Raw genomic sequence first — 16727 nt, 5'->3', positions numbered from 1 at the left:
ATAGGGTCATCGTGGGCTGCATTGGGGGCTTGACAGCAAATACAAACCACCTTGAGAAATAATTTACCAGTAGTGTGTTCTTTATTTCCCAAGCGTATCTCATCAAAGAGATTGATAAGATTTGACTTTAAGTTGAACTTTAAAATGACTATTTAGAAACTGTGTTTTGGGCTTTAAAAAAAACATAAAATATAACCTTTTAATGGTGAGTTTGATCAGCTATCTTCTTGAGGGCAATATATGACTTAGGCAAAAAATTATCTACCTTATTACACAAGTTTAAAACTCTGCTGCAAGTGAATGTGAAGCAAAAGTGGAATTCTCAGACTCACTTTTGCTTGACTTGATCATATAATAGGCTCAACATTAATTAAACAGCCCTGAGAAACAAGTCAGTGTTTGCAAAATCAAACCTAAGGAACAGGAAGGGGAAATTAGTTCTAAGCACTTATATATGTTTAACCTTACATTAGCTAGAAATAATCACTTAAAGGGTGTTTATGAACATTGCACAATAAATGTTTACCCACCCCCCACTGTGAGGCTAGGTCCCTTCCAGCTCTGAAGCCTTCCTAGCCCCAGTATAGTCCCTCCAGCAGCTTCTACCTTCTGCCTCATCTTGGGTACTCAGAAGCCCTCCTTCCCCTGTAAACGCACTCCTTTGGTGAACTCAGGGCTCTCTGGGGCTGCAGGAGCTTTGTGACGATAGATCCTATAATTCACACCTGGAGTCAAAACCTGAATGCCACAGTCTAAACCCACGGTTCCAGTTGTCTGAAGGGCACCTCCTCTCTGACTTCTTGCCCCATTATTTCAGTAATTAAGTAGAATGAAGACAGTCCCTTGTCCCTGTGGTACCAAATCAACTCTCCCCCTTTACACTCCTATTTCCCAAAAGACAAGGACCAGAATCCTAGGTCCTGAAGTTTTCTCCACCTAAATCTCTCACATTTGCCTTTCTGTCTTTGTTATCTCACCACTAAATATCAAGCTGCAGAGACACAATGGGCAAATCAAATAGCCATGCCATGTGAATGAATTTCCTTTGAAATAGGATTCTAATAGGAAGGAAACCAAATCACTAAGTTTGTTGGACTTGCAGTAACCTCTACTGATGTAGACCAGGAGTCAACCAACTATGGCCCAGGGGCCAAATCTGCCCCAATGCCTATTTTTATAAATAAAATGTTACTGGAACAAAGCCATAGTCATTTGCTTATATACTGCCTATGGCTATTTTGCTATACAATGGCAGACTTAAGTAGTTAACAGAGAAGTCTGGCCCACATGCCTAAAATATTTACTATCTGTTCCTTTACAGAAGACATTTACTGACCTCAGCCACAGACCAAAGAGTAAACAAGATGTAGGTAACTTGTGTCATAAGAGTGGTTGTTTTAAAAATATGTCCACAAATTCTTTACTATTCCTCTCTTCCAGAGGTAGAGCTTAATTTTCCTCTTAAGTGTGGGCTGGACTTGCTTGAGAATAGAATACAGCCGAAGTGAAGGGTTGTCAGTTTCACAGTTAGGTTATAAAAAGACTCCTGTGTTGCATGTGCACTCTCTTGGATCACTTGCTACAGGAGAAGCTACATTGTGAGGATACTCAGGTTATCTACGGAGAGACCCATGTGGCAAGTAGGGGAGTCCAGTGAGCCACCAGCTAACAAGGAACTGAGGCCTCCTGCCAGCAACCATGTCAGTTGGAAGCAGATCCTCTAGCCCCAGTCAAGCTTTGAGATGCCTGCAACCCCAGTCAACAGCTTCACTGTTGAACCTCATGAGAGACCTCAAGCCAGACCAGCTAAACCACTCCTGGGTTCCTGACCCTCCGAAACTGTGAGAGAATGTTTGCTGTATTAAGCTGCTACATTTGGGGGTAATTTGTTACATAGGGTTAGAGAACTAACACAATACAGCAGCTGCTCTCTGTGCCTCCCCCCACACGTATTTACCCATTACTGCCACAGGATCACCTAGAGTCTTACTATGTCATCCTGTCCTCTGGTCCAGAAAGGGAGGCTTGCTTTTTTGGAATGGACATTTTTCTTTTTTTTTAATTGAAGCCCAGTTGATTTACAATGTTGTGTGGAATGGATACTTCTTGAATGAAGCCCATTTGGACTAGGTCTAAGATAAAGCTTTCTCATACAAAATTTTGTTATTTGAACAACTCACGTAATAGTATGTCTACGGTTTGTACCTAAAAGTTGTCTAACACTAAACCATTTTACCTAAGAAAATACAATGAAGGGGAAATTAAATCCTTGCAGAAAAGGATTCCCCATGGAAAATGTTGCAAGGAGAGGTGAGACATCAGTTTTAAAAGCTGGAAAAAAAGACAAAGCAGAATCTCTCAAGAAAATGAGAAACATTTCCATCGTGAACTTTTTTTTTTTTTTTTTTTTTTTTTTAGTAAACAGGAGGCTGGTAACCCATTGATTCTAATGGCCTATTCCATTTCAGAGGCATTTGCATCTCTCAGGGGAGGAAAAATAAAGTTTTTCAAAGGCTTCAGATCAGTTGGGTGATGACCCCTCTCATTCAAAACAGCCATTTTCTTAAGAATGACTAAGAATTTGAATAATTAGATCATTTTTCCTCCACAAGATTTTCTGATAACAAGGAATGGGTCCCCTTTCACACTCCAGATTCTACTCAAGTCTCAGAATCAGTTTTAAGCATGACTTTGCTGACATTCCTTGAGCCAGAATTGAGTATGGCCCTGCAGTCAATGGATGTTATTTCAAACCACTGTGGGGAAGCAGGCAGGATAAAAGGTGGAGGTAGGGCTCTGCAAGGACCTGCCAAATGGAGAGAAGGGTTGGTGAGGGAAAGGCAAACCAATTCTCAGGTATTCTATTCCACTTTGTAAGGGGAAAGGGTTATACTCAAGGGACAGAAGGTAACAAAGGACACTGCTCATGTGCTGTAATCTGCAGCCTGCCATTTTTCATATGGACTGAAATCAAGGCAAACAGGGTAATCTTACCTCACTCTCCATTCATCTACCCGTTTGATTACAGACAAACACCTGGTGTGGTCTCCCCTGCTTCCCTTCCCAATTGACCACCGTGGGAGCTTTGTCTGAAGAGCCTATTCCTTTTTGAATCCCTGACCACTGATTCTCCTGATCACTCTGCTAAATCCATGACCACTGCAGTAAATCCTGCAGAAAGACTATAAAGAGGTAGAAGGAGGAGGCCAAAGATGGTCACACCTGGGAAACAGAATCTGTGGGTGGGGTGAGGAGAGGGCTGAGTTGAGCTTTCACAATATTCATATGCCCTTTTGAGATATTTGATTTTTTTCTTACAATAAGCATATACTCCTTTAGTAAACATTTTCTAAAAGAAGACAGGGAAGCAACATGACCTTCATTTTTGCAGACTTGCTGGCAGGCCTCTTCCCTCTGCCTGCACCACCTTCTTGCCATTCATTCATCATCCTTGTAGCAGAAAGTGGATATGACTGAACTGACTGCTTTACATACTCTTCATATAAAGACAAGGTGAAATTCAAGGGAGGTGATTGACAAGAAAATAAATGTTTACCTTCAAAAGTAATCAAAGCAATGCAAATTAAAACAATTTGTTTCCCTTTAACTGGCAAAGATTACAAAAGAGGACAATATTCAGTGGTAAGGGGGCAGCGGGGATATGGTCATATATGCCATTAGAATAAACTGGTACACTCTTTCTGAACAAGAATGTGGTAGCACTTACACCAAACAACAAAAAGCAGGTTACAAACCAGTGTGATCCCTTGGTTTTGTAAAAATGAAGATATATGTGAGTTAAAAAAAAAACATGATGAATGTACAAAAATTAATAGTGGTTATGTCTGGGTTGCAGATAATTTGCCTTTAACATTTACATTTCTGTTTTTCTAAGTTTTCTTTAGTAACAACTGTTAACCTTGTAATTTGAGAGAAAATGTATGTTAATTTCTACATATCAAGGGAGGGGAAAAAATTAGGGAGGAAAGGAAGGAAATGGTAGCAAAATATTTAGTTTTAATGGAAACGAGCAGCAGATCTCTTAGAATCAAGGTGGCTTGAGAGAAGGTTTGGTAAGGAGAGTTCCAGCTCACTTCTACTCCTGGTTTCTAGATGTCTTTGAAGATGTCATGTTAATGCCATCTCTGGAAAATATTTGACTCACCTACTGGGGTATTGGGAGAATTTAATTAAAAATGTGCCTAAATGGCTCAGTGGGATAATCCAAACATGACAGAGTTTCTGGCCTTTTCCTCTTTCCCGGGGGGGGGGGGGGTGGAAATGGCCCAACAGCCTCATTTTCAGGCAAAGAGGCTTAAATTATTTAAGCCTGGAACGGGGCTGGAGGCACATTTGGGAAAGGCTGGAGCTTTAGTTCTGAGGACAGAGCAGTCCCTGGAGTGTGGATGTGTACGAACAGCCCTGCACTCAGCTGAGATGGATTTGGGAAGCGGACACCGGGGAGGCTCAGCAGTCTGTCCTGTCACCTACATTTCTTAAACTGCCTCATCTAGAAAACTGAAAAGGACTCCCTGCCCCAAGCAAACTACAGAAACCTGAGAATGGCCAAGAAATTTTTCTTGAATGAGACTCCTAATTCTCAGTACACTCTTTGTGGAGGGCTGTTTTGTCTAGTTTTACAGAGACTGCCTGAAGGGGGTACTGGTAAGATGGAGGCCGACCAGAATTTATGTTAGAGGAGATCAGGAATCAAAGCACTAGACAAGCTGCAGCGAATTCCTTGGCTTGGGGATCACCGGTGTAGGAGGACCTGGCCCCTCCTATTAGCCTTTAAATCTATATCTGACATAAGCCAGTGTTGTGGAAAGAAACTTGGGACATTTGCTCATTTCTCCTTCTTGGCAAGTTTCTACCCCTTATTCACCAAACTGAGTCTCAGCCCTTTGGCATCTATGATTTTGGTCATGTGGTAACCACACCTGGTAGAACAATGTCCCTCCCACATTATGGAACCCAGGGGCAGCATGACATAAGGGGAAGTGGTCCAGGTTTGGCATCAGAAAGAGTGATGATCCTGTGAACCTGGGAGCCTTGATTTGTAAAATAGAGATAATTCTTAGTCTGCTTGGGCTGCCATAAGGAAAGACCGTAGGATAGGTGGATTAAACAACAGAAATGTACTTCTCAGTTCTGGAGACTCGAAGTCCTGAATCAAGGTCCAGCAGAGTTCAGTTTCTAGAAAAGACTCTTTCTGGCTTGCAGACAGTCGCTTTGTCCTCATACAGCCCTTCCTCTGCACCACAGTGTCTCCTCTTAGGATGCTAATCCTATCAGGTAAGGCTCGCCCCTCTTTCCTTAGCATCTCATTTTACCTTAAACACCTCCCAAGACCTTATTTCCAATACATTCACATTGGGGGTTTAGGGCTTCAAAATATGAATCTCAGGGGAGACACAATTCAGGGCAAGCAACTACCTACTTCCATTAGGAAAATGCAAATTAAAACCATGATGTACCACTTTATACCTGCTAGGATGGCCATAACCAAAAAGACAAATAATTACAAGTGTTGTTGAGGATGGGGACAAATTGGAGCTCTCTTACACTACCAGTGGGAGTGTAGAATAGTGTAGCCACTTTGGAAAACAGCTACTAGATCCTCAAAATGTTAAGCATAGAGTTGACATATGACCCAGAAATTCCATTCCTAGGTATACACCCAACAAAAATGTATGTCTACATAAAAACTTGCACACCAATGTTCATAGCAGCATTATTCATAGTAGCCAAAAAGTGGAAACAATTCAGATGTCCATCAATTGATGACTGTATAAATAAAACGTGTCATGTTTATAAAACTACTAATTCAGCAATAAGAAGAAATGAAGTACTAGTATATGATACAACATGGATGAGCTTTAAAAATATAATGCAAAGTGAAAGTGTAACCAAACAGGAGCCTACGGGGCCTTCCTAGGACAGACTTTAAATGATCTGTATTTGCTCTGAAAATCTTTTGTCGGTTTGGTTAAGTGAATAAGTACTGTTTCACAGTGGCCTATGATCTTATTTGACCAAGTATTTTGAAACATTTTTGATATTTTTACAAATTCCCCAAATATCAAATTCTAATTAAAGTTCTTTTGACCTCCAGCTAACTTTGGGATGCTTCAGAGGGCCCCAAAGCATCTCAGAAGGAAATGTTAAACTAACTAGGATTACTTGGTATGTTAAATTACATGGGAAGCATTATCACATGGGTAACAAACCTTCTTAGGTTATACTGTATGGATAAATATTAATATAAATGTTCTAGAAAATATGTGAAGTTTCTAAAATTTAAGTATGTCCTGACATAATGTTATCAGTCATAATTCTAGTTATTATCTCAAAATGTCATGTGCCACGGCAACTTGGTAAAGTCCCTTTGTCAACTGCACTGTAATCAGATCTTTAACCATGCCTTTTTAAGTCTTTTGTCATTCACAGACAGTTATTATTTCACTCTGATGCTTTTGCAAAAATGCTTCATCTTTAAGAAGATTCATAGAAAGGACTTTTTGGCAAGTACAGGTTTCTGATAACTTTCTGATCATACTGCTGAACTGGGTAATAAAGAATTCTAATGGAAACACTGATGGTTTCATAAAACCGTTAACAAAAAGGATTAGTTACATAGGACTGGGTGAAGTGAGAAGCACAGTTATTTTATGGTTTTTGTCTGAAATAGCACTGGCTTTTAATCTGTGTTTTCCAGATATAAGAAAACCTTTCTCCTTAAGCCAATTATAACAACTTGGTAAATTATACCTTTGCAAATAAAACTGAAACATTTATCTTTTCTATCTGATCCCTCCAGAAATTGGGAACTCTGAAGTTCCCAGCAGACTTATTCACCCAGAGATGAATAAAAAAGGTCACCTCTTGGCAGGTGCAGGAATCTCAAGATATTATGGGGACTTTGAAAAGAGAGGAATTCACCCAAATCTATAGATATCACAGGCAAACTGATGGCAAGCCCTTGGCATGGCTTTCCTGGCCCTGAGAGACCTTTTAGAAGTTCACTATGAGATTCCTTATGAAAAGTTCCAGCAAACCAATTTAAAATAGCCTATATGATCAATTAAACAGATTTATTTTGCAAACAAAGCAGTTTTAATTTGGCTGTATATGGTAAATATAAGCGTAATTTTAGAAAGAAAAAGATTAGGTTTCAATTGATATTAAATTCTGATTTTGTTAGTTGAGGTCAGTATTTACTGCCTAAGCCTCACTTCCCACGTGGCTACAACAGCAAACGTAGGCAGCCAACCCAAGAATCCAGACTAGGCCTATAAGACCTATCCTACTAATTTACCAAACTGTTACCAAATGTTTGTCTCCCTATCAGTATTGAAAGTTATTGTTTCACTTCTAACCATACTGTTGCTTCCAATGTTTAGGATGGAAAGAAAATTCTCTAATAAAGTTGTCACAAAGTATAACTATCATGACATTTATCATTACTTGCTTTAGGTCTACTGCTTGAAGCACACATACAACGTTTGTGTGACAATTCAATGTAACTGATAAAATGTATAGCTACAAAATGTTTCCCCATCAGCATACTTCTGCGCTTATTTATTTTGTCTGATTATTCTCCCCCAACATGGATAACTAGGCAAATATACACACCTACACACAAGGCAGGTGTGCTAGGCAGACCTAGCACGGAGGGACATCATGGACCCAGGGTGGCAACAACCATTCTGACAACAAGGGACAAATATTTTGATTACCAATGCTTTCTCTCAAGACTTGCAATTAAAAGGGAGAAATGGTGGAGAGAACTTTTACGTATTGAGGTCTAGGAAAATCATGCAGGCTTATGCATAACTTAATTTGAACTTTAGGCTAACAAAAACAGGCTGTTTGTGGCCTATTAAATATAAATTGTACATCTGCTTTAACCAATGAAGAAAAGAATACATTAAAAAAAAAAAGGTGGGGAGTAATTGTGGTTCAGGCATTCAAAACAGAGTTGATGGCATTTATGGACATGGTTTCAGACACGTTCCTGTCTTACTGAGAACATGAGTTCTCTAAACTGTATCAGACTCAAAGACACCATCAGCCCCTCTCAAAATAATATCTGCTAGCACCTGCCAACCACAATCTTATGGTCTCAAGGTCTCCTCTTGTAACTATGAAAACTTTTTATGACTTTAGAAATAGTCATGGCAAACAAGGCAGCTCAAGCGATAGCCTACCAGTAGAAGGCACTAGATTCTTTAGCCAGAATAGTTTTAGATAATAAAATTGCTTTAAATTATATTTTGGCAAAAATAAAATAAAATAAAAAGGAGATGTGTAGCGGCCAACAGCTTCTGTTATATACAATGAATACCCCTGAAGAAATTGAAACTCAAATATAGAATAATTCAAAAGGCTATTTTGTTACCGGATGTATGTAAAGAGGACCCACTCCAAAACTTATCTTCTTGGTTATCATCTAAAATAGGAATCATCTGTTGAGGGAACACTGCAAGGGTACATTTTAATCACTATCCTCATTCTAATATGTCTACATTTTCAATTATTTGTACAGATACTATGGCAAAGAAATAAAAGAGGTAATGTTTTCATAATACAAAATATTGATGCCCAGCTTGGAATTTGGGAATATATCCAACTCTGTGTCCATTCCCCACACTGAGGCAGGACTAAACCCCATTTCAGCAGGAAGTAGCCAGAGCAGTCATCGCCCCATTCCCTCAAAGATTTGGGGAAAGTCGAAATAGGAATGGGGACTAAAGTCAAGTCCTCCTAAAACCAATTTCCTCTGCTGGGTTGATGATTAACCTCTCCATCCAATACTTTATTCCCTTTCTTGTCTTGCACCTGTTACCCCTCAAGATTAAGGAATATCAAAGGGGGGTATTATAACCGAGCAGTACCCTATCAGGTCTTCCCTGCACAGACACCCCCATATTCTCTGCCTGTCTCTTCTTTGTAGAAAAACTTTAGCCTCTTAGGCCTTCCTCGAATTCCACAGAACAAATTTAGTCAGAGACATGAGAAAATGCAGAAACAAAGGAAAACAGTCAAGCAAGACAAAGTAATAATTGTTTAGCCATTAAACAAAGTCAAAGACCTCCTCAAGGGCTATAGATAATATTCTGAGCCATATCCTTGAGTTGTTTTACAGGTACTAAAACCCCGGCCAGGTGGGAGAAGTTAACTGAATGCTGACTAAAAGCATGTAGACCCCAGACTGGTTAAAACCAGGTTAAAGACATTGACTCCTAATTACCTCACCACCAACCAATCAGAAAGATGGCCAGGAGCTGATCGTGCCCTGCAACCCTCTCCTTCACCCTCTCTTTAAAAAGCTTTCCCTGAAAGCCACTGGGGAGTTCAGGTCTTTTCCTTTGGACTTTAGCCACCGGTACTACTTGCTTGGTGCCCTACAATAACTGCTGCACTTCCCTTCAGCACAACTCAGCGTCAACAGATTGTCTTTACTACACGAGGCGAGCAGACACAAGTTGGGTCTGGTAACACAAGAAGCCAGTTACAAAACACCACATATCCCATTCACATGAATCCCATACACATGAAACATTCATTATAGGCAAATTCATAGAGACAGAAAGCAGATTAGTGGTTGCCAGCAATTAGGCTAGGGTGGAATAGGGAGTCGTTGATAATGGGTACAGAGTCTCTTTCAAGGGTAAGGAAAAATGTTCTAGAACTAGACAATGGTAATGGTTGCAAAACACTGTGAATATACTAAAAAGCACTGAATCGTACACTTTAAAAGGGTGAATCTTATGGTATGCAAATTGTAACTCAATTAAAAACAACAACAACAACAAAACCAATAACCTCACACACCTCAAAAAATCGTACCGTGTGGATAGTTAACAGGGTGAGTGGGGCTTCTGTGCACCTAGCACATGGCAGGGCAGAGTTCCCCACGGATCACAGTTTGACGCCTGACCCCACGCATGGCCAACTCGGCCATTAAGGGCAGGGAGAGAGGAAACGGTACAGAGTGGCTGTGACTTCCCTGTAGGGAAAGGTGGCCACGGGAGCCTCCGCAACAGTGTGAAACCTATGATGACGAGCATGAATAGTCCCCGCGGGGTCAGAAAGTGAAGGGACTAAAGCCATAACCATGGTTTCAAGAGCCTAAAATCTCCACAGGGACATTCACTGCACGGCCCCTACCTCCTCCTCTGCTGTCCACTGGCGTTTGCACCGCTCCTGGCTCTCGCTGGGCAGCCTGTCAGGGTCACAGCACCCTGGCTACTCACACGCAAGAGGCCGGGGTGCGCACCTCGGACCTCGTCGCTCGTCCCTCCTCCCACGGACCGCCTCGTTGGCCCACCTCGCGGTTCGCTCGGCACCGCGCGCGCTCCTCGCCCGCCCCGCCCCGGAAGTGAGGTCCGGAGACCCTGACACTTCCGGCTGGCCTCCGCCGGGGCCCACCCCTCTCTCCTGCCAGGTGCTTCGTCTCTCACGTGGACCTGGTTTACAGGGTAGAAGCCTGCTTGGCCCTGGGCTGCTCTCACCACAGGCTCACCACTGAAGCCCAAGATGAAGAGGCAAGGGCTCCCTCGGGGCTGGCCCTGAGGGCAGCTAACAGATGGGTGCGGACTGCAGGCAGCAAGAACTCGGGCTAGTGCTTTGTCAAGATTTGTTCTCTCCTGCTAGCTTCTTCCTTTCCAGCTGGAGCCAAAGTCACAGCTCACCCAGGATGGCAGCTCCTATTGGCAGGATAAAAATACCCCTCAGTTTGCCTGCTGAGCCCAAGCGTGGCCAGCTCAGCCATTAAGCGCAGGGGGAGAGGAAACAGTACAGAATGGCTGTGACTTCCCTGCAGGGAAAGGTGGCCAGAGGAGCCTCCCGCTTGGGGACACATGGACGACGCGAGCTTTCAGTGCGCACAGGAAATCCCAGTCACACCGGAGCCCTCGGCGTCCGCGTGAAACCTATGATGATTAGCATGAATGTTTCTGACTTTTATTGCTCATCGACCCCTTTGAGGATTTATGGCAGCTCTAGGCCGTTTCCTCAGAAAAAAAATCTACAGAGGTGCATTTTCACACACACAAAATATTACATATGATCTCAGAGGATGTACAGAACTCTTGATGCTAAGAGGTCCATAAATCCCTGGGCCAGAATAGACTTTATAACAGGGCAGAAAGAATTTAGAACCCAGCTGTCGGAAATAGTAATGAACTGCCTGGAAGAGGGTGGAAACAAGGGTGTCGATCTGTCCAGGGCTGTGTCCTGAGAATGCCTTCTGCTTGTGCTGGGTACAGGGGGACAGTCAGGGATGCTCTAAATGTGAGACAGCACCACAGTTCAGAACCAGAAATAGCAAGGAGACACTGTGGATCAAAATCAATATTAGAGCTCCCTGGGAAGTAGCTGGAGGGGGAAGCCCCAGAGAGAGAACTGATACATAATCCAGCCTCTACTGATGAGGCATTTCTAAAATCGATTGCCTCCACCCTGGCTGGCAGAGGGGGGCCTCTGTCGGGTTTTAGAGGTTCCCTGGGCACTTTCTAACAGCTCTCTGCTGGGCCAAGTCATGAAGTCACCACATCATGCTAAAAACAGCAGGGTCAGGGTGGCGGATGAGGGGGTGGGGGTGCGGTTCCTAGCAGGGGAAGGAGGTACATCACAGCGCTCTTGGATGCATTGCATATTAGAGCGCCAGCAGATTGTCAGGTGATAGGAGTAGGGAGGAAAGAAAGAGATCTGACAGAGAGCCTAAGTGGCCCCAGAATTCCACTGAGGTTAATTATGCTCTTCTCTGGGAGAACACTCTCCATGACTAAGGCCCCTCTGGAGAGCCAGCCTTTGGGCATGTTGAGAGTATTAGGGCTCTCAGGTCAGTCTACTGATTATCAGAAGGCAAGACATAGGTGTTTATTTTGTACTCAGGCCAAAGATCCTATTTTCAGAGGGAAGTACAAAGAGGATCGATGGATCAAACAAATTTAGATGAGAGCATTGGAACAATGCTGTTCCAGGCTGTCTCCACTGTCCGGCCACCACCTGCCATCTCCCCTCCTGCACCTCCTGTCTCCTGTCTACCTCTCTGCTTCAGCTGCCTCTGATTACAGACCTCTCCCATTGCTTTAGAGTAACTGCATTGCTTCTGTTAATTTTGGGATCTACTCTTTTATAATGGACCCATTTCTTTCATATCATCACCAGTTCAGAATCAAAGGAAGGAGAAGCTGATAAATTCTGAATCTCATCTGGGTGAGAAGTTGTTCTGCCAGGCCTGCCACACTGAATTCCTGCACTTGTCAGTTGTGGCTCAGAGCGTGACGTACAAGCCTGAGACCATGTCTCTCCCAGCAGAGTGGGAGCCAGGACTGCTTAGAAGGGGGACACGGGTGTGACAGCTTGAATGTTGGTCTATCAGTCCATTTACATCAAACTTTTCTTATTTTGGAGTATTTTTAGGCTGACAGAAATGTTGCAGAGACAGTACAAATTTCCTTACTCAGTTTCCCCTCATATTAACATCTGACTGAATTATGAGACTGTTGTCAAAATTAAGAATTTAACATTGGTATGATACTAGTAACTAAACTAGATTTTGTTTGGATCTCCTCCATCTTTCCACGAATGTTCTTTTGCTATTCCAGGATCCAGCCCAGGATCCCGCGTGGCATTGAATTGCCATGTCTCCTTAATTTCCTCCCATCTGTGGTGGTTCCTCTGTCTTTTCATGTGTTTCAAGACCTTGACACTTACGAAGGGTACTGGTCAGGTATTTTTGTAGAATATCCCTCACTTTGAGTTTGTTTGATAGTTTTTGTATAATAGATGGGGTTATGAGTTTTGGAAAAGAATACTACAGAGGTGAAGTTTCCTTCTCACTGCATCACATTATGGGGTACACGATACCGATATGAATTCTCCTGTTGTTGATTGAATCAATAGTTTGGTCATGTTTACTGCTAAATAATGTCCTATTGGATGCATGCACCACAGATTGTTTATCCATTGACCAGGTGAACGATATCTGGGTTGTTTGCAGTTTGGAGGGATTATGAGTAAAGCTGCTATAAACATTCACATCCAGGTTTTTGTGTGAATGCAATTTTTTCCCTCTAGGGTGAAGTCTTAGGTGTGGAATTGCTGGGTTGTATGGTAAGTGTGTGTTTAACTTTCTGTGAAACTGCCAAAGTGGTTTCCAAAGTGGCTGTTCCACTTTGCTTTCCCATCAACAATGTGTAAGAGTTCTAGTCACTCTGCATCTCAATTTCTTTTGATCAGTGTTCTGGTTAGTGGTTCATTTAAAAACTACCTTTAAGATTGGCAAGTTTTAAAAGCAAAAATAAACAAATGGGACCTAATTAAACCTATAAGCTTTTGCATAGCAAAAGAAACCAGAAGCAAAACAAAATGACAGTCTATAGAATGGAAGAAAATATTTGCAAATGATGCAACTGACAAAGGTTTAATCTCCAGAATATATAAATAGCTCATACAACTTAATAACAAAAAAAAAACCCAACCCAATCCAAAAATGGGCAAAAGACCTAAATAAGAAATTCTCCAATGAAGACATACAAATGGCCAATAGGCACATGAAAAAATGCTCAATATCACTAATTATCAGAGAAATGCAAACCAAAACTAAAACGTGGTATCACTTCACACCAGTCAGAACGGCCATCATTCAAAAGTCCACAAATGATAAATGCTGGAGAGGCTGTGCAGAAAAGGGAACCCTCCTACACTGCTGATGGGAATGTAGCTTGGTACAGCCATTATGGAAAGCAGTATGGAGACTCCTCAAAAAACTAAAAACAGACATACAATATGATCCAGCAATCCCACCCCTGGGCATATATCTGAATAAAATTCTAATTCGAAAGGTACATGTACCCCAGTGCTCATAGCAGCACTAAATACAATAGCCAAGACATGGAAGCAACCTAAATGTCTATCAATGGATGACTGGATAAAGAAGCTGTGGTATATTTCTACAATGGAATACTACTCAGCCATAAAAAAGAATAAAATAATGCCATTTGCAACAACATGGATGGACCTGAATATCATCATTCTAAGTGAAGTCAGAAAGAAAAAGAAAAATATCATATGATATCACTCACAGGTGGAATTAAAAAAGAAAAAAGAGAGGACACTAAGAACTCATCCACAAAATGGAAATATACTTGCAGACACAGTAAACAATCTTATGGTTACTAGGGGAAAGAGGGTGGGAAGGGATAAATTTGGGAGTTTGAGACTTTCAAATGATAACCACTATAATAAAAATAGCTAAAACAAATTTCTTCTGTATAACACAGGGAATTCAATATCTTGTAATAACCTTTAATGAAAAAGAATATGAAAATGAATATGTGAAATATGAAAATAATATATACACACATACATGACTAGGACATTATGCTGTACACCAGAAACTGAAACATTGTAACTGACTATACTTCAATTAAAAAAAAATTGGTAAGTTTTGCAGTGTGTCCCCTTTGTCTGGCAGAGAACCCACTTCATCTCTCCTAGTCTTAGCACAGAGTTTTGTCCAGGTTTATGGAAAAACTAGGGGCAACATATTCATTAGACTTTCTAGTCCCCTCCTATCTTCCATCATCCTCATTATGTTTAGGAATGAGTTAACAATGGGGAGACAAGATGGAGTGTGGAGACCCTTATAGAAGGTCGTAGGGAGGGAGCAGCCTCCCATTCCCACTTTAACAGTGTTTACCAGACAACTGACTTTCTGTGACACTAGTGGCCATACTTGTGTGCTGCTGGGTGGGAGCCCCATGCTAAGTCTTGGGGCATCAACTCAGTCCTTGTAATAACTCCACAGAGGCAGGGAATGCTACTGTCCCTATATATGGGTGAGAAAACAGAAGCTCAGAGAGGGTTCCTGACTTAGAGCTGGTGAAGCCTCAGTCTGACCACAGATTTGTCCAGCTTCAGAACCCAAACTCTAACGACTGCCCTATATTACTGTCCTAGATTCTGTCTCCAAGGGGTTTATTTCATAATTGATCTAAAACCTCAGCTCTAAGTTTCCAGCAAAGATCTTGAAGTAAAAGAAACTTTGGCCCAGGAGTCAGGCAGCGTCGGCTCTAGTCCTGGTTTCCCACTAACTTATAGGTTTGTTTTACATCCCTTGGGTCCCTTGGTCTCCTCACCTGAATATGAACAGTTGAATGCAAAGAGTTCTGTGATCCCTTCTGACTTCTCTGAAGTCAGCTATAGGACAGCTGCAAGTAGGGATTCTCCACGGGCCACTGAGGGCACAAAACCTTCCAGCTCCAGTGCCAGGGGTGGCCTCAAAAGTGCCCCCTGGTGGGTGGGGGTTTGGAAAACATCTGAACTCTTTAGGCCAGCTCACTCCATACCTCTCTGGAAACATGACACAGTGTCTCCTCAAAGTCTTTCCAGTGGAAACTAGAGTGGATTGCTATTGCATTCTCCTGCCCAAGATCCATTCCTACTTTCTTTAGTAATGGCACCCAGTTTTCCTTAAGGAATTATCCTTTCTCCATTCCCAGCCCTTGAGGGTTGAGCTCCAGGGATAGGCTCATGAAAAGCTAGGCAAATAGCCCATTTTCCACTCCTGACACAGAACCCAAGACAGAATCAAATCGAGACTTTGCTGGAGATGCTGGTGGCCTTTTGGCTTCCTTATAAGTCTGTTGGGATGAAGCAACACAGGCAATCAGGGCTGGGAGCTGAAGATGGGATAATTGTTGAGAACATCATTCGAGCCCTTAGATCCAGCCATGCCTGAAAACCTACACCTGGACTTTTTAGTTACCTGAACAAATAAATCCACCCCAACTATTTTTTGCTGTTGTTTAATTGAGTTTGAGTTGAATTAGGTGTCAGCAATGATATGTTCTTTGAACTTTCTGCTTTTCTCATTCATGCATGCCCCTCTGTCAGTGTTGCTAAATCCTAGCTGTTTTTTATTAAAAGAAGAGGAAAGGGAGGAGGAAGAGAAAGGAGAAAGAAGGAGAAGGAGAAAAAGAAGTCATTAAATCTAAAAGCCAAACGAAAGGCAAGTTCTAATGTGGTGCTGGTAAATATACAGCACTGTCGTCGCTGTTCCCTGCCTTGTACCCGTCACACACATCACTCATTTATCAGAATCCCTCTCAATGCAGAATTCTTGGCAGCCACTGCCAATTATTTGGAGTTGACTCCAAGCTGAAATCTATTTTCCAACAAAGCTGAAGAGACCTACGTCACTACACTGTGAGTGGTGCCAGTCACAGGACTGGGGGATGGTTTAAATCGAAGCATATTAACCACCACGGCCTGTCTGGAGGACACCGGTTGATCACAAGGACAGAAGCAACTTTGATATACTGGCAAAATCAAAATTACCCAAGTAATGCTAAATAGTTAGCCCCGAGCCCCTGGCTGGGTCAGCCCTGGGGAGGGGTCTCTGAGGGAGGAAAGCCTGGAGCTCCATTAGCCAGCCCCTGGCGCCGAAGCCCAGGCAGAGGGCAGGAGAGGTCTGGCGGTGCCATCTCGACACACAGGGCTAGGCCGCTCCACACCCAGTGTCAGCCCTGGCCACCGCAGGAAGGCTAGCCCCATCTGGCAACTCCGGGCTCCCTGGACGGCCAGCTCCAAGCAGATGACATTTCCTTGGGCATTAACCTCCAATGACAATAAGTGCTGCTTCTTTCTATGTTGGTGCCTTTCTAATTCTGAAGCTGATGGAGGCTTTTCTCACTCTCCCAGCACTCAAAATC

The sequence above is a fragment of the Vicugna pacos genome, chromosome 7 (genome assembly GCF_048564905.1).
Source record: "Vicugna pacos chromosome 7, VicPac4, whole genome shotgun sequence".
Classification (NCBI taxonomy): domain Eukaryota; kingdom Metazoa; phylum Chordata; class Mammalia; order Artiodactyla; family Camelidae; genus Vicugna; species Vicugna pacos.
The sequence above is the reverse complement of the archived record's forward strand: the minus strand, read 5'-3'. Positions refer to the sequence as shown.